The sequence below is a fragment of the Leopardus geoffroyi genome, chromosome B2 (assembly GCF_018350155.1).
Source record: "Leopardus geoffroyi isolate Oge1 chromosome B2, O.geoffroyi_Oge1_pat1.0, whole genome shotgun sequence".
NCBI classification, from domain to species: domain Eukaryota; kingdom Metazoa; phylum Chordata; class Mammalia; order Carnivora; family Felidae; genus Leopardus; species Leopardus geoffroyi.
The window spans coordinates 123242698-123265575 of NC_059332.1; the positions used below are offsets into that span (position 1 = coordinate 123242698).

The window sequence follows — 22878 nt, forward strand, 5'->3', positions numbered from 1 at the left end:
CCTGGTCCCTTGCCCCCGGAGTTGCTGTATTAATCTCCCACAATTTAAGCCTCTTTGCTTCTGCAGGTCTGGACACCACCGAGAAGGCGACCACTTCCAAGGAGGAGGACTACAGAAAAAAAAAAAAAAGTCTCCAAGGCGGCTTTACCTCTCTGGGAGAGGCAGGGATGGGGTCTGCGAGGAGCCCTATTAGGGCTGAATCAGAAACTTAAAAACTAGGTTTTATGTGGATTTGCTTACCACTTCTTCCCCTCTCAGTTTTGCAAACCAAACCTGGATCCGTTCAAGCAGCGGCTTCTGCCAACTCTGATAGATGTTGTGGGCTGGGCTGGGATTGAATTGCTTCTCTGGCACCTTCTCTGTCTAGGAAATGGAGCAGTGCAGCAAAGGGGTAGAGCGCTGCCTGGCTGCCCAGGGCCCACTTCAAAGCCAGAATAACGGACTGCTGGGCCAGGGAGCGCGAAAAAGGGCAGAGTGCCAAAGTTCTTCCTCCTTCTGAGCCTCAGCCGGTGGGGACAGGCTGGGGATGAAGGCTGAAGGCACCTGCATGGAGGACAGTGTGGACTCCCACCCAGGGGGCTCCACGCAGATGCTGTGTTAGGACTCACACTGCCAGCGACTTTTTGGGATATGTGGTTTGTGGATCCATTCGCATCCATGAAATAATTATGACTCTCGTCCTGGAGTGCACAGAAATGTGATGAAGCCAGGACTTTGGTTTGCTCAGAGTAACCAGGGACTCCTGCCAGGACAAGGGACTTAGATGACCAAGCATTTCTTCAGTCCTCTGCAGGAAAGAAAAGGCGAGATTTAAAGCATGGTGTTCTGCTCTCGTTGTTATTATCTTTTTACTGGACCAGGCTTTTTATTTGTTGGATTTCTTTCATTTGCCAGACTCAAAATGTCCCCAAATGGAGGATCTCAAATTCTGGAACCTATCAAATATCTAAATGTAGTAACTGATGAAAACAAATCCAGCTAAAGGAAAGGACGCCAGCCTGAAAGCCCAGGAGCGGTTTCACGGGATCCTGCGACGCTCAAAAGCACAAAGACGGCTGTGTGGCAGGCGGCAAAACCTGGCGGGCTGTCAGGCCAGACGGGAAGGCTCTTGACAGGCCGGAGCACTGATGACCCCTAGGTTTATGGGCTGCAGCTAATATGCACATGTTTATTTCAACTATGCTATGTCCATTTCAAATAAGAGAAGCCAATTACAAATTTGCAATCTGCCTAAGCTACAGGTCCCTCAGATTCATCAAGAGCTAAGCCAAACTAAGCTGATAAACGGACTCCTCTGTTCTAAGTGCCTTGGATGCATTTTCTGTGACCGTCTCTTACTGGACAATCTCCACGCAAGGGTTGGTATCGAGGCCGGTTGGAAAAGCCAGAAGGGAGGTGAGGGCGGCTGAGAGGGTAAACCCGTACAGCAAGCTCCTTCCAGAAGAAGTGAAAACAGTCAACAAACGCTAAGTGGAGGAAGGAGCTGCTGTGAGCCAGGCTGCCCTCCTTCCATCCCAGGGAGCACCATATTGGTCACTGGCCTGGCTTGTCTCCACGCTCTGTTCTTTATCCAAGAACCTGCTCCTAGACAACCCATTCTGTTTTCAAGATTCCAGTAGAGTCACTGTCAGAAAGGAAAATATTTGAAGAACTGTCTGGGCTTTCTAACGAAATGTGAATGAATCTCAGTGCAGTCTCTGGGCGCTCCCTCGAACCTGCCCCTTTTTCTGGTCGTACCGGGAACAGTCCATGAATACCATGGCAATGCAGTTTCTTTTTAGTTTACACATGAAGTACAAGCCCAAGACTTCCTCAAACCTTGTTGTTATTTTACCTCCTTTGTTTTATAGCATTGAAAAGCCTTAGAAAAAGTGCAAGAGGGTGTGTGCTTTCTGTAAAGAGTGAAGGAGAGAGGAGCTGTGCTAATACTGAGTTTGGTCTCCATGGAGACTAAGGAAGGAGGAAAATGATGAGGATGGGGTAGGAAGCAGAGATTGACAGCACAAAAATCAGCTTTCGAAACAGAATATGAGCAATTTGAGGATAGATCATTTTACCATTAGTTTAGAATTTTAGAAAGTGTTGAATAATTCTGAGCATATTTGTTTCATGAAGATTCCATGATAGCATTACTACATAACCGATGAAACTGGCTTTTGTGGCTCATCAGGTGCATATGTGGTATATTAATAATGTGAGTGTATGTTCCAGCTTTCAACCTGCCATCCTGCAAATGAACTTCGGGAACATAACCCATATAGCATAAAGAATTGCTTTTTTGTTTGTTTTTTTAAACACTACAATAGTCTAGCAAATATGTATAAGCTAGGGGTCACAGGTGATTATGTTTTAGAGCTAGTTGAGAAAGGAGGTTCACTTCATAAACAAGTATAATTAGTCATTTAGATTTTTTGAATATCTTGTCTTAGAAACAGTCTTTCGTATGTTTCTCAGTTTAGCACCTCGGATAGGCTATTCAATTTTCTTTAAGCAGATTTTTTTTTTGCAGGCAGGCTGAACTTGACTTTGTAAACGAATATTCAGTAGCAAAAATATGGCAACTACTGATGCTCGAGAGAAACTCCATTTTCCATATGCCTAAAAGACAGCCTTCTTCATCGTTGAAAACACTGTGGACAAGCACTTACCTCACAGCAGGAATGGGAAAGATGAAAAAAATAGCTGATGCTGTCTCATTAGTCAGAGTCGTGTTTTACATAAGGAAACATGCACCATTCCTTTTTAAAACTCACTCCGCTAACTTTAAAACATCTTATTCATTAAAAAAATCACATTAAAGTAGTACGTGGACCACACTAAAACTGATGATCTAGGTCTCTGCACTGAACAACCAGTTACATACAATTTTTGATGTATTAATATCTGTCCTCTATAATAAACCATCAGCCTCAGCTCTATGAGCTTTAGTAACATGAAGGTGTAACTCAACTACACAGAGAGACAGGAATAAATATGAATGACATCGCTGCGTTAATCTTCATCATCAAGGCTGATTTTTAAGTCCTCTGCCTAAACTTGTACTGTGCTGGGCTAGATTAGGTGGGCTCGACAGGTAAGCTTCTGAGAGCTCTGGCATAAGTGATGTTTTACTTCTATATCTGGTCAAGTAATCTCTCTATAGCAAAGAAAAAATGTTTCTGCCATGACCTACACGGTGTCAGAAACATTACTGCCTACAGCAAAAATAATGCAGAAGGTACATTCTGTTATGTAGTTTTTCAGCAAAGAACTGCCCCCTTGCCCTGTCCCTTCCTCACTCCACTGGGCGGCTGCCACACTGTCCAGTCTGTGTGGAGGTGTTGCTGCTTCCCATCAGAACGAGACTTCCCACGATGACAGCCCAAGCAGCCCCCCTCGTATTCCTTGGAAATTGAACTGGATCAGGTCTGGAGCCCGCTCCATGAGACACCTTGTACCAGCAAGAGCGTCCCAGTACTCACCCAGTATGGACAGAATGGGGACTTCCCTACCTCCAACCCAGAGCCCTTGGCCCCACTCCACACACATGCCAGAAGTCAAACAGCTTTATTCCCAAGAACTTAGTGGACATATCGCCGTGTAGCATAATTCTTCTCTGTGAGCAGTTCCCTAAAACTTACTGCCACTTACAGCCATCAGCACAGGTACTGCCGATGCTGGGGTTATACAAATAACAATACTGAACGGACTCACACCAACCGGAGATTACTTAGCTAAGTTTGCATGCAAGAATGACCACTTTTAGGAATGCAGACGGAATGCCGTCATTTCATTGGGGTCTATGATAAGACACCTGCTAGCAACACATTTCGGTTTCCACTGACCTGGAAATTATTCTAAACCAGCTTGAAAAGTTTGACTCTGATTTCACTCGGAAAAATAAAAACAAAAACACAAAAACCTTAGTCCTTTCATAAGACTCAACTTTACACAAAAAGTTTAGGTTGAATATAAAAGCTAGAAACACTATCCTATTACTATGCAATGTTCAAAATATTGATTATAAATCTTTATATCTTGGCTTCAGATTATTATAAACCTTTTTAGATTACTTAAAACCATGCTTCAAATCCTAATTAGAAATGTCCAACTTAGTATGCAGTACTTCTACTCATTCAACTCTTGCCCCACAGGCTCTCAATCTGCTCTCTTGTCTAGCATCAGATTAACTCCGTGAGGAAGGAAAAGGGGCCCGAGGCTAACAAACGAAATAACTCTACAACACCAAATACCACTGAAAACACTCATAATTGATCCTGTAAAACAGGAGAAACACAGAGTGCTCATTATAAAATCCACGTTCTAAGAAGGAAGTGAGACAGAACCACCAGACAGGGAAAAAATATATGAGCAACAGTAATAAAAACAAGAACTGTGAGAGTCATTCATCAAGCCCCATCTATAGAACAGGCACTGTGCCAGAGGCTTTACATACATCCAGTCTGATTCCTAGAGTCACCTTGTAAGGTAGGCAATTAGTGTCCCCATGTTACACTGAGAACACAGAGACAGAGAATAATGAATGGCTGGAATGCGGTAGGAAGCGAGCTTGGTTTGCCTCCAGAAGGCTGATCGTTGAGAGCAGGTCAGACAAACTCACCTGCTGAACAACCTGGAGAATAATTGAGACCTGGTGCTGAGGCCTGAGAGATGGCCAGGGGCTTTATTATTCCTTTTTCTTTAAATCATGCCTCTTTTTTCTTTTATTTTATGCAGAATTTACTCCCGGGCCATAAGTTTTTGTTTCTTCAATTTCTTCTGGGATATCTTTTTCTTCTGTGCAACTTCGTCTTCTGGTTTAGGAACAGTCTCTTTTCCAGTGAGGATCATCTCAATGTGTCAAGGAGGGCTCATGTATGGGTTAATCCGACCATGAGCCCCGTAAGTTCTACCGCATCTTGGGGGCTTTGTTCACCTGAATGTGGTCAATGACTAGAGAATCTACATCTAAACCCATCTCTCCATTTTTAAGCACGTGCAGTAAAAATTCAGCACTGTTTTCAGGCCACTGACTCTATAGGTCCTACCCCACTGTCTTGCCTGGGTACACCAACCACCTCAACCATTGTAGCGACAGAATGGCACACATTATTTCTGCAAAGTGATGTCTTTCACATTCTCGGTGGCTTATCAGATACCCTTGATAGCCTGGGCAGTATCATGTGTGTTCTTAAAGTGGACACGAAGATATGAACCTCTTGATTTGCATGATTTTGTTGGGTTTTCCGGGTCAAGTGAATAGCGAACCATTTTCAGAGATCACCTCAGGCCACTTTTTGGAAGAGGAAGCCATTATTATTATTATTATTATTATTATCATTATTATTATTATTATTTTCTGATAAGAGAAAGAAACAAGTGACTTTGTGCTTTTGATGAGCTGTCCTGACTTGACCCTAAGGAGAATTTTCTCATCTCCTTTGTGAAAGTTCAACCATGCACATGTAAGTGCACATAAAGTCACAGTAGTTTTACAATTTCACAATATTTCATACTAATGAAATCTTGATAATGCCTGTTACTTTTAAAGAGAAATTGGGAGGTCTCTAAGACTACAGAAATAGAAGCTAAGACCTTCAGTGAAATCATAGAAAGTAAGCCACATGGGATGAAATCCTGTTTCTCTTTCTTACCGCTCCCTTCCTTAGATTAACTGGAGGCATAAAATGGATAAAGAAATAATACTCCTAGCACTCTGATAGATACAAGATAAGTGTTTCAACCAAATGGCATAAAAACAGACTAGATCAATGGAACAGAACAGAGAACCCAGAAATGGACCCACAAACATATGGCCAACTAATCTTTGACAAAGCAGGAAAGAATATCCAATGGAATAAAGACAGTCTCTTCAGCAAATGGTGCTGGGAAAACTGGTCAGCAACATGTACAAAAATGAACCTGGACTACCCTCTTACACCATACACAAAAATAAACTCAAAATGGATTAAAGACCTAAATGTAAGACAGGAAGCCATTGAAATCCTAGAGGAGAAAGCAGACAAAAACCTCTTTGACCTTGGCCGCAGCAACTTCTTACTCGACACATCTCCAGAGGCAAGGGAAACAAAAGCAAAAATGAACTATTGGGACCTCAGCAAAATAAAAAGCTTCTGCACAGCATAGGAAACAATCAGCAAAACTAAAAGGCAACCGACAGAATGGGAGAAGGTATTTGCAAATGACATATAAGATAAAGGGTTAGTATCTAAAATCTATAAACAACTTCTCAAACTCAACACCCAAAAAGCAAATAATCCAGGGAAGAAATGGGCAAAAGACATGAATAGACACTTCTCCAAAGAAGACATCCAGATGGCCAACCGACACATGAAGAAATGCTTAACATCACTTATCATCAGGGAAATACAAATCAAAACCACAATGAGATACCACCTCACACCTGTCAGAATGGCTAACATTAACAACTCAGGCAACAACAGATATTGGTGAGGATGCGGATAAAGAGATCTCTTTTGCATTGCCGGTGGGAATGCAAGCTGGTGCAGCCACTGTGGAAAACAGTATGGAGGTTCCTGAAAAAGTTAAAAGTAGAACTACCCTAAGACCCAGCAATTGCACAACTAGGTGCATATCCAAGGGATATAGGTATGCTGTTTCGAAGGGGCACATGCACCCCAATGTTTATAGCAGCACTATCAACAATAGCCAAATTGTTATGGAAAGAGCCCAAATGTCCATCAATGGATGAATGTATAAAGAAGATGTGGCATATATATACAATGGAGTACTGCTTGGCAGTAAAAAAAATGAAATCTTGCCATTTGCAATTACATGGATGGAACTAGAGGGTATTATTCTAAGCTAAATTAGTCAGAGAAAGACAAATATCGTATGACTTCACTCACATGAGGACTTTAAGATACAAAACATGAACCTAAGGGAATGGAAGCAAAAATAATATAAAAACAGGGAGGGGGACAAAACATAAGAGACTCAAATATGGAGAACAAACAGAGGGTTGTGGGAGGCGGGATGGGCTAAATGGGTAAGGGGCATTAAGAAATCTACTCTCCAAATCATTGTTGCACTATATGCTAACTAACTTGGATGTAAATTAAAAAAATAAATTAAATTAAATGGTAAAAAAAAAAAAGAAAACTTCTAGTTATAATTAAACATACTATTTCTAAAAGAAAAAAAAAAAAGGTTTCAACCATGTTCTCTGCCAAAATTCAGGCTATAGAATACAGCTGATATATGTAGCTCAGTTTTACATCATACTGATTTGTATTTTGTCAAAGGGAGACACATTAATTTTATGTTCAACTGAACCATTAAACAGTGTTAAGACCTAAAACTGTGTGCACGATTAATAAAACCTTTAGGATGCACCCAGGGGCCCCAGGTCCATGCTGTTTCTATTTCCTAGGAATTGAAAGTAACACAAGTCTTGGGGCGCCTGAGTGGCTCAGTTGGTTACGCATCTGACTCTTGATTTAAGGTCAGGTCATGACCTTTTGGTTGGGTTCATGAGATTGAGCCTCGTGTTGGGCTCTGAGCTGACAGCAGGGAGACTGCTTGGAATTCTCTCCACTCTCTCTGCCCGTCCCCTGCTCATGCGCACACGCTGTCAAAATAAATACTTAAAAAAAAAAGTAACACGAGTCCATGGCCACTGCTTTTTTCACTTTTCAAAAGGAAACGCAACTGCTTTCAGATCCTCTGTATTTTGCTTCCCACTAAATTCACTGGGCTATCATAAGAAACTGCTATTTTCAAGTTCAGAATTAAGCTAGGATTATATTAATAACTGAGTAGACATAAGTGACAACTTTTTTTTCAAAACAGTACAGGCCTGGCAAAAAGGAAATCTTGGTAAGATAGTTAATAAGATGGCAAGTTTGAGGGTCTGGAGCTGACATACAGACATACCTAGGGAGTGGCGAGCTTAGTGGTCAGCTTCGTGCCTGTTCTCGCTCCAGCTATGACGAGTAATCTCGGGCTGATGGCCAATCGAACACTGTTAGACTCAGCTTGGACTCAGTTTAATACAATGAGCTGGTCGGGCTGGGCAGGTTACCTTGGCTGGCTTAGGCAGCAACTCAAAGGCCAAAGCATGATCCCTAGCTGCCAGGTCAGGGCAGGAATACAGACAATAATAGGTGAGAGGTGGGAGCTGGAGGCTATGTATGTAATTACTCAGCAAAATATTTAATGAGCAGGCACCGTTCCAGCCATAATAACACAAAGATAATGGTACTGAGATTAAAGTCTCCTAAGGGACACAGAAGCAGATAATTAAAATACAGTGTGGTAAGTACCATGACAGAGGTATGTGTGAGGTTTTGTGGAGGCACAGAGAAAGGCAGGGCAGGCTTCCTGGAGGAGGGGATGCCTGACCTGACTCTAAAGAGTACACCTGTGGATGGGGGGCGGGGGGAGGGCATTTCTGGACAAGGAGAAGGCACGGTAATCCAAAGCAGGAAGTAGTTTATCTGACACAGGCAAAAGGGCAGAGATGGACATCAACTTGCAATTGTGACAACTAGAAAAGCTGTCAACTTCTTTCATGACTGAAAGACGGCACCTTCATTTCTTCAAAAACACCTTGTTGCAATACAGAATTTTTTTTCTCACTTGCCATAAGGTGGACACTATACACTTCATATAGGACATTTGTTGCTTCATAATTTTCAAATGTGAAAAGAAAACTTTAGGCTTTACAGTAAAGTAAGAATTAAGTTTCCAGAATTATTACAATGATGAACAGAGGGCTCGTTTCTAAGGACACGAAACTGTCAAAGGTAAGAGAAAAGCCCAGGGTTAAGATAAAATTATTTCATCTTAAAAAGTTTTTTTCAATTCTTACTTTAATGATCTCTTTTTCTTTTGGATTTTTTTAAATGTTTATTATTTTTGAAAGAGAGAGAAACAGAGCGTGAGTGGGGGTGAGGCAGAGAGCGAGAGGGAGACACAGAATCTGAAGCAGGCTCCAGGCTTTGAGCTGTCAGCACAGAGCCCGATGATGCCAGGCTCTAACCTGGGGCCAGTGAGATCATGACCTAGGTTGAAGTCGGATGCTCAACCGGCTGAGCCACCCAGGTGCCCCTCTTTTGGATTTTTAAGCACAATAAATACTTGATATATTTTAATAATTTACCTCCCCCCCCCAATGTATAGCATCAAAATCACTTATTTTGCCACCTTATGATGCTGTACTTAGGTTGCAAAAAAGTATTTTGATTCCAAGAATTAATAATATAAAGCAGAAAATAATGCTAAGATTAAACAATTAGAGCGATAGTCCAGTGCTTTTCTCATAGAATTAATGGTGTTCTCATAACGGTTTCCTTAGTAGGTCTGATAATTTTGCCTTTTTGGTCATTTCACAATTAAATTTCATGGTCTCGTATTTGGGAAGCTATTTCCTGCCTCTTTCTGCCTCTTTTAAAGACCTTAAGTGCTGTTGCAAATCTCAGGAGAGCTATTGGCCCCTTACCTTGAAAACTGGCCTGTGTAGCTTCAGAAAGTTTCATGGCCCCCAGGGACTGATGGTCAAGAGCTGTCCCCCACCTGCTGCCTCAGCAGAAGATGTCTTTGCAGCAGTTATAACTTCCAAACTATAGTGAAGTTTCCTCATTTCCTGCCATGAACTTTTTTCAATTAAACATAAATCTTTAAAAATGGGATCCTTAAAATAGTTCTTACAGAACAAGCTTTCAGAGCACTTCTCATTTGAGGGTTTGTATGATCATCTATGGACTTTTGACACAGAGATGTCTGGGTCCCACCCAGACCTGCTGAACTGCAATCCTGAGGCGTAAGACTTAGTTGTGTATTTTTAAATAGATCCTAAAGGAGTCTGATGTACATCCCTGATTCAGAACCCATGGGTAACAGAATTTAAACTACGATTTGTCTCCCATTGTGCTCACTTCAGCAGCACATACACTGAAACTGTAAGGATTGGTCTCCCACAGGCTTAAGTGATTTTGCACATTTTTCACTCTTTGGCAAAAAAGGCAAGTCTGGGTGTCCTGGATTCACAGTTTAAGAGCTGTGGTGGGCTTCAGCATTCCCCTTTCAGCAGCTTGCAAATTGGGATCTGCATGCTCCTGCGGGTACGTGAAGGCTTTCCACCAACAAGGAGTTCAACCTTTCTGCTTTGGGTTCCTTTGGCGAAAGTCAGGTTGGATCCTTTCTCAGGATAGTATTTTTAAATGCATAAATTAAAATACAAAGCACCATAAAAAATACAACCATCTTGGGGCGCCTGGGTGGCGCAGTCGGTTAAGCGTCCGACTTCAGCCAGGTCACGATCTCGCGGTCCGTGAGTTCGAGCCCCGCGTCAGGCTCTGGGCTGATGGCTCAGAGCCTGGAGCCTGTTTCTGATTCTGTGTCTCCCTCTCTCTCTGCCCCTCCCCCGTTCATGCTCTGTCTCTCTCTGTCCCAAAAAAAATAAATAAAAAAAAAAACGTTGAAAAAAAAAATACAACCATCTTTATTTAAAAGGTTATCAAGACATTAAAATGTAATGTGCTTCCTTATTAACCCATTAAATAAAATCTACAGGCAGTCTAATAACTGCCATGATTTCAAAGCTGAGATCCATTTAAACTATCTTTTAAGATATCTGAAACCGTAGTAAGATATGAAAGTATCAGACTTCTATTGGTGCTAACACTGCTGTAGGTTTGTTGCTCACATTCATAATTAAAGGAAATGTTCAGTTTCCAGAAGAGGTCACTGGAAATAAAGACGCAGTTATTTTCCTCTGAATTTATAAACTCCTGATTAAGAACCTTTGTTTTAAGGCAGTATATGTACATGGAGGGCTCTAAGGGAACCGATCTCCAGATTTTTCCCCCTAAAACCTTCTTCACCTTGCTTTTCACATTTCCCTTCTCCTACTACCATAAGAAAGGTGCACCACTTATGCATCCTGAATGATACGTGGTTCACGGTGGGGGTAAAAACCTCTGAGGTGTCACCAAAGGAACCAGGAACAAGGAGAAAATGCACTGTTCCTGAAAAGGAGCCTCTTGAGAGCAAGGCAAGAAAAACTATGAGAGCAGGGTCTCGTTTTACGTAAAGGGAAGCAGATCAGGATATAACATCCCCAAATACCCCAAAGTTGGCATATTGATTATTTTGAGCTGAAGGCAAGTGAGAAACAGACACAGGAGGAACTTTCTGTCCACTTCCTTTCTGCCTGAAAGCAAGGCATAAATTTCACTTTGTGAAAGTGACAAATATCCATTTGTAAAGGTGTTCTCCTTTTCCGAAACAGAAGAACCAATCACCAGAGAAAACTTGAGTCAGCCTAACAATTCCCACTAAATAACCCTTACGTGCCATTACTTTCTCCCATATAGTTACTTTCCTATAGTGTACCTTCCCCCTAGATGCCCAAATCTACTTTCCCTGGTCTAGTCTCTTCTATCTATCACCCTTCTCAAGATGGTGTATAAGCCTCTGGGTTTAAATGTCTCTTTGGGTTTTCACTTCAGTTGTGTGAGGCCCCCAAGCATGTAAAAATCAGTACCAGTAAAGAATCATATGCTTTTCTTCTGTTAATCTGTCTTTTGACAGTTTAATTGCAGGGTTCAGGTAATATACCTAAGAGGGCAGAGGAAAAGTTTTTCTACCACTTACACAATAAAATGGCTTGTTTTGCCAATCTATCTATATTGATGTGTCATTGTGATAGAGTGCAAATTAATACTTATTTGCATTAATAAATGAGGTCAGGCTTTTTGGTTACAAAATCAGAAGTATGACACGTCTGTTTATACTGATACTTATATTGATACTTCATACTTTTTATTGCTTTGTGGTGAAATCTTCCAGAAACAATAAAGTCTGAGTCATTTTTGGAGACTCATTTGTCCTTTGACTCTCTGGAAAGGCAATTGTTACAAGCTAAATTATACAAACTCAACATAGACTACTGATACTTATTCAGAATTTGTACACCAGAGTCCATCGCAATGGGAACCATCTCTTTATGCGTCACTTAATTTTCAGTGGTATAGAATAGTGATGTTTAATATGTTCCTCAAAAACTTGATGCCATTTTTGAATAAGCTGTAAACAAGCCCATCACAGAACAGAAAGGCAAGTATTCTCTTTTATGCAAACATGACCCTACCACATGACCTAATAATAGAGTTGAAACAATGGTCCTGTTGTTTAATTGTTGTCAGAAAGACAAAGACGGGTTAAAGCTTCAGGCATTTGGCATTCCATGCATGCGTTTTAAAGATTTCTAAAAAGTTTCCTAGACTAAAATTACATTAATCATGCTGGCTGGAGCTCCAATTTGGGACTTCAATTAAAATGAATAAAAATTCAGCAAATAACCCAGCTTAAAATTATTCTTGAAGTTTGGCTCTGCCCACTGGTCCTCTCCAGAGGCAAGAAAGATGTACTGGCGAACTTTTTGTGTCTACATCTTTGTTACTTAGGTCTCTCAGTTTTCATGCGAGCAGATCAACTCTACCCCAAGGTCAACTTCATATGATTCTACTAATAACTGATAACCTAGAATGTATTCCAGAAACCTGCCAAGGAGGACAGGTCTTACACTCACTGTTATTCAACAGTAAGCACAAGCTCAGTTTCAAGAAGCTATTTTTATAGGGAATATACAGGAGACTAATTCTGATAGATATTCTAAAATCTAATCTTGTAGTAATTCGAACTAACAGAGAACTGTGCAATAAGCCATACTGTCATCTATCAAGACTGCTCTTAGGTTAGTCCCCAACTTCAGGATATTAAAAAAATTTGGCATTTTAGAAAATTAATTTGTATAGTATACACTGGATATTCAATCTGTTTTTGATGCTTTAATATTCATTTCTACAATGAACAACAGCCAAAGCTAAAACAAACAAGCAAAACAAACCCTTAAGTGTCTGTACCATAACCAGGGTACTGTAAAGTAAAACACACTTGCCCACACATACCCTCCCCAAAACACAAATTTTTTAAAAAGTTAAAACTAAAGATTTCTGGGGTTTTCCCCAGAGCTTCTCTTTATTTTCTTTCAATGCAGTAAGAGCAGGGATGTGTTTTAATATTATCAACTAAGACTGATACTTTATGATAAATCTTTAAACTGTAATAAGGCAAAATAAAGCCTCAAATATTGGCTGAAAAAGCATCACTATTTTGAAAAAATACTTAAGTACGTGGTGCTTTAAGAAAATTGCAGGGGCGCCTGGGTGGCGCAGTCGGTTAAGCGTCCGACTTCAGCCAGGTCACGATCTCGCGGTCCGTGAGTTCGAGCCCCGCGTCAGGCTCTGGGCTGATGGCTCAGAGCCTGGAGCCTGTTTCCGATTCTGTGTCTCCCTCTCTCTCTGCCCCTCCCCCGTTCATGCTCTGTCTCTCTCTGTCCCAAAAATAAATAAAGGTTGAAAAAAAAAATTAAAAAAAAAAAAAAAAGAAAATTGCAAAAAATATTGTTCTCTTAATATCAGTTTGTCCTGAAAATTACCACTCGAAACTTTTCTTAAGCAAAAAACTTTACAGGGTGCTGTACTAAAATAAAAAGGAAGGGAAGTCCAAGCAATTGGAAACAAGAAGCTGTTTTAAGACTTCTGAAAAAGATGAGCAGATTCTAGGAATTATATAACAATGTGCTGGGATATGTGCTAGAAAATCTTTATATATGAACTCGATTTGCAATAAGGTCCATTTGGCGACCCTATTATTTAAACTTTCATATGGTGAGAGTCAAACCTTTTAAAGGGCTGTAATTGTTAAAGGACAATGAATTCTTGTAAAGCATTCCATTCTTCAAAATGGTGTTACAGCAATGCCTGACAAATATAAGATGCAGAATGAAAAACTGGCAAAGCAACCCTTTCCATCAGTTGCTGAGAAAAACACAACTAATGTATTATATTTTAAAAAAAACCAAAACACTTCATGGACTTTTAGAATGACCAAAAGAATCCTTCCCCTTCCCCTCAGTCCATCCATCATTCCACTGCCCACTGAGCACCTACATCCCATGTGCTAGGCACTGGGGACACAATGGTGGGCAGAAGCAGGCATAGCTCTGCCCACATGGAATTTACAGGCAACAGAGACCTGGGCGTTAGTTAGCCAAATGATCACACCAGTGAAGGTTACAGACTGGGATAAGGGCTCTGAAAGGGAAGAATACAGTTCTAAGGAGGAATATAACTACATTCCTCCTTATACATGCTATCCAATATCCAAATACATGCTATCTAAAATTCCCTGTGGCTTCAGTTAAGCCTTTTGTCCTTCTCGCCAACAGAATTCAGCACGCAACTCTAGGTAGAAAAGTACTATAACTGAAACAACTGAATCCAAAATTCATTTCCGGGGAGGTTTCTTCATTTAATTTGTTTTTAAATAACTTTACCCCTACTGCATCGTAAGTGCATATTTTTTAATGGGATGTAATTCCCACCATGGAATACTTTTACCTATCTTACCAAAATACTGAAAATGTAATACGTTAGTATAAAATCAGTAGCTTGAGTACTGAATTCTTATATTTTTTTGAGGGGCTTTTTGAGATATAGGACACGCTTTCCCCCCCAAAGTGGTTAAATTTTCTCGGAAGAGGAGAGGCAAAATAGCATAAATCAATGTCCTGTTTTTGAAAGTTACTGCAAAACTAACAAGCAACTGCAAATGCACAGTGATAAAATCCTTCCTGTTTTTCTCAAGGGGATAATTTCAAAACATTCTGATGACATCTATTGACTGTAAAACCTGTGTACAACAACATTCAGCATATTTCAGTGCAGCTTAATAATTAATGAACATCCTATGTCATTAATTTATAATAAATTGAAGCTGCTTCAGAGTTTTCAAATGCATTGCTTAAGATTCAACCCAGTGGTAAGCAGCTGATGGGGACAGACCCAAAATTTCTCAATTTGCATGTATCATAATATGCCTTCTGAAAAATCCAGTGAATGTGCAACGAGTGAGTTTAAGGATTCTGAAAGTGAACAGGCCATCTAATTACTTGCTGTAATTGGGGAGAGGCTCTTCCTGCGATTAGAATAGATAGATGTTGGAATAGACAGACTTCCTTCCATTAGCCACAAACGGGAAAAATTTAATGATTATGATTATTTTAGCCATCAAGAGTCTTACCTTCTCCTTCCTGTAAGATAAATTCTGGTGAATTACTTTGGTTTTCTTATTGTTTTCTTAAAACACTTTTTTAATGTTTATTTTGAGAGAGAGAGCACAAGCGGGGAAGAGACAGAGGGAGAGGGGGACAGAGGATCTGAAGCAGACTGCACTGACAGCAGAGAGCCTGATGCAGGGCTCAAACTTGAAAACCGGGAGATCATGACCTGAACCAGGTCAGATGCTTAACCAACTGAGACACCCAGGCAACCCCAGATTTTCTTATTCTCATGTTCATATGGAACACTGGGTCAAAAATTTTGACTGAATTTAGTAAAATAAAATGAACCTTTTTAAAAAGTGAAGAAATAACTTCAGAGCATTCATCCCAAACTATTAATAATTGGTACTACATCAACAAAGGCAGACCACTTAATTTTAAGCGTTCACTGAGAGAAATTAATTGGGGTTTTTTTCCTGGTGTTTTTAGTTGTTTATTTATATATGTATGCATGCACCTATGTTTTGTGTTTGTTTTGAAACCATGAAAAATATTAACAAAATTGCTGCTTTTCAATGCTTTATCTCCAATATTTGTGTTAGTCTCTTGGTCCCTTCCCTGTCTACTCAGGTGCATGGAGCTCCTAGGATCTTCCCAAGCTGCCAGAAACTCCAACAGTTTGGAGTTCTAACCCTAAACCACAAATGCTGAGCCACACCCCACCCATCAGGATCCATCCATCATTTGACCCACTAGTCCCACTGGAAATCAAATGTTAATTTGGGTTTGGGGGTGAATAGCTCATGAAGATTTAACCCTACTCAAACTATCTATTTGTAATTTTAAAAATATCTTCAATGACCCCTCACCCACAGATCAATGCGGAAACAGACACCTGCTTCAAGTTATGCTACCCCTTAAAAGCACAGCACGTGGATATTGCTACTAGCTTCACCTATGGTTACAACTATGCCTTTCTGGGTCCTTGAAGAGACAATTCCTGATTTTACATCTAGTGTGTACCCAGAAGAGAAATATCAGACATGTACTTCCAAATAAATGCAGCACTGAAAATATGAGGAGCAAAAAGCTGTAAGTAGCAAAGTGGCAGTATTAAAATGGAGTTACAGGACACTGGCATATTGGCATAACTCCAGGAGAGGAATCCAGCAGCATTTATTTGCTGCCGTTAAAAGGTCTAAAATTATCAACTCCACAATCTCTAAAGGAAATAATCTACAACATGGACAGCCTTACACCTAAAGATGTCCATTAGTGTACCACGAAGGGGATCAGCATGTGGCACTCCAAAAGATGCCACCTGGCATTAAGTATTATTTTGAGTTGAAGGCAGTTGAGAATCAACAGATGCAGGAAGAATTCTCTATGTCTCCCGTCCCCATTTGCCGAAAATCAGGGGCATAAATTTCCCCTGTGACAGGATCACCACTCCCCCCTTCCTGTACCAGAAAAAGAAGAGTGACTCTTATCCCCAGAGACAGACAGCACGGAGATGAGTTTGCAAAAACAAACCTTACTACGTTAACTCTTATCTTCTCAGTAGATTTTCCATTTTCTTGTCACTTCACAATTTATCAGCCCCTGAAGCCCAAACCCCCTTTCCTTTGTTAAAATGGTATAAGTGCCCCTGAGTCCAAATTCATTCCTTTGAATTTTCTTTCTTTTCTGTGAACTCCTGTGCAGGTAAAAATAAAAATTGTGTCTTTTCTCTTGTTAATCTGTCCTTTGTTAGTTCAATTCACAGGCCCTCAGGGACTTAACCTAAAAGAGTAAAGGAAATGTTTTTCCTCCCCAACAACCACTTACAACTGTAAAAACTCAAAAGCAGCAATAGTCAAGAATATTCCTTCCTTGGGTTATTATCTTAACTAGTAAAAATAAAAGTACTAAAAGTTAGGCAGTACCATGCATGCTCATAATGTAACCCTTAATGAAAATAATTAAATTATAAATATGCACATTCATGCTGAATACATGAAAACTGATACATGAAAATACACGAAAACTGAGAAGACTTCATTAAGGTGATGGGATTATGGGTGATTTTTCCTGTTTGTGCCAAACTCGCTGTAATGCTTTGTTAGACTTTGATAATTTAATATATATATATATATATATATATAAACATTATATATTATATTATATATATAAACATTATATATATAAACAACCATATATATATATATATATATATATATATATATATATATATATATATATATATAAACAACCTTAGGAAGCATGTTTATAAAAAAATTAAAAATAAACATTTTTGTCACTAGAAATTAGTTCATCTTCCTGATTCTTCACCAAAATCCCATTTACGTATCATAGAAAGCAAAAGAAAATGAGTCTCTCCTACTGTTTTCCATTTTCAAAGACAGCCTGATTTCCTGTAGGTAGGAAGGGTCCTCTGTCACATCCTTCGTGCTCAAAACAATGGGCATATCTCAAAGATTTTGCAGGTTCACTTCAAGATTACCACAGAAAGCCAATATCACAACAAAGCAAGTTAAATGAATGTTCTGGTTTCCCAGTCCATATAAAAGTTACGTTTATACTATACTGTAGTAAAGTATGCAATGCATTATGTCTAAGAAAACAATGTACTTACCATAATTAAAAAATACTTTATGCTAAAAAACGCTAGACATCGTGTGAGTTTTCAGTGAATCATAATCTTTCTGCTGGTGGAGGGTCTTGCCTTGATGTTGATGGCTGTTGACTCACCAGGCTGGTGGCTGTTGAAGGTTGGGGTGGCTGTGGTAATTTCTTAAAATAAGACAATGATAAAGTTTGCTACATGGATTGACTCTTCTTTTCACGAACAATTTCTTGGTAGCATGTGATGTTGTTGATAGCATTTCACCCATAGCAGGACTTTCTTCCAAAACTGAAATCAATCCTCTCAAACCCTGCTGCTGCTTGATGAACTAAGTTCACATAATAATTCTAAATCCTTACTTGTCATTTCAACAATCTTCACCTCATCTTCACCAGGAGTAGATTTCATCTCAAGAAACCACTTTCTTTGCTCATCTGTAAGAAGCAACTCATCCATTCAAGTTTGATCATGGATTATATCAATTCAGTCCCATCTTCAGGCTCCACTTCTAATTCTGGTTCTCCTGCTCTTTCCATCACATCTGCAGTTACTTCCTCCACTGAGTCCTGAACCTCTCTCTCAAAGTCATCCATGAGTACTGAAATCAACTTCTTCCAAACTCCTATTAATGTTGATATTTTGGCCTCTTCCCATGAATCATGAATGCTCTTCATGGCATCTAGAATGGTGAATCCTTTCCAGAAGGTTTTCCATTTACTTTGCCCACATCCACCAGAGGAATCACTACCTATGGCAGCTATGGCCTTATGAAACATATTTCGTAAATAATAAGACTTGAAAGTTGAAATTACTCCTTGATCCATGGGCTGCAGAATGGCTGTTGTGTTAGCAGCCATGAAAACAATGCGAATCTCATACATCTCCATTAGAGCTCTTGGGTGACTGGTGCATTGTCAATGAGCAGTAATATTTTGAAAGTAATTTTTTTTTTCTGATCGGATTTCAAAAGTGGGCTTAAAATATTTAGTAAATCATGTTGTAAACAGATGTGCTGTCACCCAAGCTTTCTTGTTCCATTTACGGAGCACAGGCAGAGTATATTTAGTGTAATTCTTAAGGGCCCTAGGAAATCTGGAATGATTAAGTGAGCACTGGATTCAACTTAAAGTCACCGGGTGCATTAGCCCCTAACTAGAGAGTCAGCCTGTCTTTTGAAGCTTTGAAGCCAGGCACTGACTTCTCTCTAGCTAAGGAAGTCCTAGATGGTGTCTTTTTCCAACAGAAGGCTGTTTCATCTACATTGAGAAACTGGTTTAGTGTAGCCACCTTCATGAATGATCTCAGCAAATCTTCTGGAGAACTTGCTGCAACTTCTACATCAGCACTTACTGCTTCATCTTGCCCTTTTATGTTATGGGAATGGCTTCTTCCCTTAAGCCTCATGCACCTGTCTCTGATAGCAGCAAACTTTTTGCTTTTTTAATTTTTTAAGGTTTATTTATTTTTGAGAGAGAGAGACAGAATGCGAGCATGGAAGGGGCAGAGAGAGGAGACACAGAATCTGAAGCAGGAGCCAGGCTCTGAGCTGTCAGCACAGAGCCCAACGTGGGGCTTGAACCCATGAACTGTGAGATCATGACCTGAGCTGAAGTCGGATGCTCAACCGACTGAGTCACCCAGGTGCCCCTAGCAGCAAACTTTTCTTCTCCAGTTTTCTCACCTCTCTCAGAACTGATGAGGGTTAAGACTTTTCTTGGGATTAGGCTTTGGCTTGAGGGAATGTTGTGGCTGGTTTGATCTTCTATCCAGGCCATTAAAATTTTCTCTGTATCAGTATAAAGTGGTTTTGCTTTCTTATCATTCATGTTTTCACTGGAGTAGCACTTTTAATTTCCTTCAAGAAATTTCCTTTGGGGCACCTGGGTGGCTCAGTCAGTTAAGCGTCCAACTTCGGCTCAGGTCATGATCTCACAGTTCGTGAGTTCCAATTGTCAGCCCAGAGCCCGCTTCAGAACCTCGATCTCCCTCTCTCTCTGCCCCTCACCTGCTTGCACTTTCTCTCTCAAAAATAATAAAAAATAATAAACAAGAAAAAAATTAAAAAAGAACTTTTCCTTTGCATTCACAACTTTGCTGTTTGGCACAAGAGTCCTAGCTTTTGGCTGCTCTCAGCTTTCAAAATGCCTTCCTCACTAAGCATAACCACTTCTAGCTTTTGATTTAAAATGAAAGACATGTGATTCTTCTTTTCACTTGAACAATTAGAGACCATTGTAGGGTTATTAATTGGCCTAATTTCAATATGTTATGTCTTAGGGAATAGGGAGGCCCAGAGACGAGGGAATGGCTGGTCGTGGAGCAGTCAGAACACCCTCATTTATCTTCTAAGCTCGCCATCTTGTGTGGGGGCAGTTTGTGGTATCCCAAAACAACTATAATAGTAACACCAAAGGTCACTGATCACAGATCACCATGACAAATATAATAATGAAAAAGTCTGAATTATTGCAAGAATTACCACACTGAACTGGAAGAGAGACATGAGGGCTGAGCAAATGCTGTTGGGAAAATGGCGCTGATCAACGTGCTGGATTGCCAGAAACCTCCAATTTTAAAAAAACAAACAATATCTGCAAAGCACAGTAGGATGAGTGAGATATCCTATACAAGCAAACTTAAAATCTCCTGAGCCGTGACTTGGGAGAACCCAGCCTCACCCATCATCATGGGACCATTTAACACATCTGTTGCTAGGAGGTAGCTGTGGAATTGCTGTTTAATTAGGTGTAGTGACATACAGCAAAGATCCATTTCAGAAAACTAACTGCTTGAAGCCTACAGCACAATTGATTTAATAGTTCCTGAAGAACACAGCCCTCTTCTATACCGGATTGAACCACATCATTTCCATTTCATGTATTCTCAGATGTGTGTCTTTCTTAGGTTTCTACAGCAGAATTTCAGTTAACTCAGTTGCTATTGGTTACAGATTATATAATTTATAGGAAAAATCTAAAACACCACGCAAAGCTGACACACCTGAGCTGCTGTAGTACAAGGGCCCCATCTTATTCCTAATACTCACTATATACATGTAAAAATACTTAATACATAAATATCTAAGAATGTACTTAAGAATATTTAATACGCCAAACTCCATGTGTTTGAGAACTAAGAAAACTCTCACATATGCAGACATACTTCATGCATGTTGAACAGCTTTCACTTAGTTCTTGATAATTTTGTAATCCAACTAAAATTATTGGGCGACATACTTGTTTTATTTTTCACCCTGACCATGACCTTTGGCTAGTATTGATAGCATTTTATTATAAAAACATTAAACTTAAATACTTATATATTTAAATTATGTATTTTGGTTACCAGAAAACACAAAATTCAAATATTCAAAGAATTCTTCATAAAATGTTATATAAAAATGTTAATCTTTGACTGTACTTTAGAGCTCTTGTGTTACAGAAAAACAGGACAATGTTCCACTGCCAATAGTGGATTAAAGCTTAAATATTAACTTTACCTTCTTGGTCTTTCATCACATGTCACACGTTACTTGCTGTTCAGGCAACATTGTTTTATTCTGTCTGTGATAAGATACTAAGAATTCATTTATATCACCCAGCAGATTACAATCCAGAAATGGATTATGGCATGATCTTTTTAAATAGGAAAGGTCATCGTAGGAAACTACTTTCTAATGGAGAATTAATTCCCATATATTAAAAACTTAACCTAAGTTTTGAAATTGGTTTATAGTTCAACTGAAATTTATTTATTTATGTCACCTTGAAGTTCTGATAAGGAAAGTAAATTATACTGTCAAGACAGTATACCAATGCTGGTAACTCAGTACGAAAACTTTAGTTCAGAGATCATTCACCAGACAATAACTCAGTTGAAATGCTCTGAGAAGGATTGGTGACTTTTAATAGATGTGCATCTCAGACTAAATAAAGTCAATCTTGGAACTTACACACCTTTAGGTTGTACGACAATATGCATTACTACCCTCATGCCCTTCTTGTGGATGAAAGTTTCCCCCCAGCCTTTCATTCTATTTCATGCTAGAACATATCCAGCAGATTTTTATGTTTAAACTTGAGCAACTCTGGCTGGAGAGCATAGGAGATTCACGAGCAACACGCATTTCGCAGAGAATTTTTAATTTCTGTCCTTGAAACACACTTTATGAACATCTGTGTTTTGTTACGGAAGGATAAGTTAAATTCTACCTAACATACTTTGAGATCTCAGGAGGTTTAGGTGAGTGAATGATAGCTTTTGGAAATTTTAATTGTACTGATTCTTGTTTCAAAGGCTACTTAATCTAAATATCCTCAGGCCCAGAAAAGTGGAAGTTATGGAAAATTAGAGGATCATTTTCTCTGGGAAAATTTCTATTAGATTTTCATATATAGTAATAGTGGCTAACTAATATATTTTAAAAGTTTGGTACCATATGATTTAAGAAACAAATCATATACTCAATGATGTTTATAAAGAATCAAGAACCACAAACAATCACCATTTATTAAACATCTATTTTGTTCCAGACTGTACTAGATGCTTTAAGCACTTGGTCTCATTCAATTTATTCCTCATAGTAAGCCTGCATTGAGGTAATATTCTCCCCACCATTGAGAGAAGGAAGCCAAGGCTCAAAAAAGTTAAGAAATTTGTCTGACATATATAGCTAAATCATGGGTAAAATCATCATCAATTTGGCTTTAAAATCTAGTATCTTAGCCACTATGCCACAGTGTTTTCTAAATTTAAATATATATATGTATACACACACACGCACACACACACACACACACACACACACACACATATATACACACACACATATATATGTATTAAAAACTGTACCTTGGCATTAAAAACTGTACCTTGGTCTTCTTACTGTTTTGGTGGGTTTTTCCTCCCCTAATTAATGATACTTTGACAAATACAGAATATATATATAGTCATAAAGTGATTAAATTTTTCATTTAAGAAAATAGCTTGCACTGTTTTTTAGTATATCTTCAAGTACCACTGTATAATTTGCTTTATGGATTATAAATCACTTTCTTGGGTATTAACTTACTTGACCATCTTAACTTGATTAAGGCAGGCATGACTGTTGCCCTTTGGAGGAGGGAAAAGAGGCTTAGAAAGGTCAATTGGGATTTGCCTG

At 39.4% G+C, this 22878-nt stretch overlaps 1 protein-coding gene across 14 annotated transcripts in view; it reads right to left on the bottom strand.

Moving 5' to 3' along the window:
- MAP7 (microtubule associated protein 7) overlaps nt 1–22878 on the bottom strand; it is a 178470-nt gene that overhangs the window by 78933 nt on the left and 76659 nt on the right. Inside the window, exons 1-2 of one of the 14 annotated variants that reach the window (XM_045499763.1) lie at nt 10860–10864; nt 5902–5906 (exon numbers count right to left, since the gene is read on the bottom strand). The exons of the other annotated variants lie outside the window; for them this stretch is intronic. The gene's annotated coding sequence lies outside the window, so the exon portion shown is untranslated. Of the gene's footprint in view, nt 1–5901; nt 5907–10859; nt 10865–22878 lie in introns of those variants that run through there. 14 annotated transcript variants of the gene reach the window in all.